Source organism: Alexandromys fortis, unplaced genomic scaffold, assembly GCF_014885135.2.
Source record: "Alexandromys fortis isolate MF-2015 unplaced genomic scaffold, M_Fortis_MF-2015_v1.1 scaffold_108, whole genome shotgun sequence".
NCBI classification, from domain to species: Eukaryota; Metazoa; Chordata; class Mammalia; order Rodentia; family Cricetidae; genus Alexandromys; species Alexandromys fortis.
In genome coordinates this window covers 5036550-5037370 of record NW_026067994.1, presented here as the reverse complement: position 1 = coordinate 5037370, position 821 = coordinate 5036550, and positions in this window count along the sequence as shown.

Below are 821 nucleotides of genomic sequence, written 5' to 3'. Positions count from 1 at the left end.
AGAAAGAAAGAATCACTACAATAACATAATCACAGTAAACGCGGTGATGGTTATAATTCCCTAAATCAAGAGATTTTTAAGGAAATTTTAGGCCATGGACTCTCTATTGATGTATGGCAAATATTGGCAACATGGTAAATTTCAATGCAATAAGATCAATTGTTGCCTAAAGCCGCTGGTTTGGAATTGGGTTAAGAACGTTGAAAATGAGCAAGGGCTTTAGCAGCACCTAACCTCACCAAAAAGCAGTGAAACCACCTTCACTGTCCTGGGGCTATGATGCACAAAATGTACCACAGTGCTACCTATGGAGGAACTACACACAAAAGACAAACAGTGGCATGGTGGTGCACATAAATGTCATCCTAGGACAAAGGAGGCAGAGGGTCAGCCTGGTCTACATAGCAAGACCCTATCTCAAAAACATAAATAAGTAAAAAAGAAAATAGAAAATATGGGGCTTAGTTGATAGAGTACGGAGCCTGGTTTGCACCACCACGTAAACCCAACATGCTGTCACAAGTCTGTACTCAGCCCCTTCAGTGACGCCTGACTTCTGTTGTGACATTGTCCACACAGAACATTCCTGTGCAATCCTAACCACGGTTCTCCAAACATGCAGTCCTCCCTGTGTTTATAAGTGGATCCCAGAGTGCCTCAGTTTCTCTGCTTCCCACATCACTCTGCTGCCATGTCATTTACTCCCGTTCAGTCTTTCAGCCACAATGCCGCACTGACTGAATGTCCATGGAATCCTGGGACCGCCCAGCACAAGGCCTGCATCTCCATAGCCCTGACGATGGAGCTCAGTTCCTCCACCT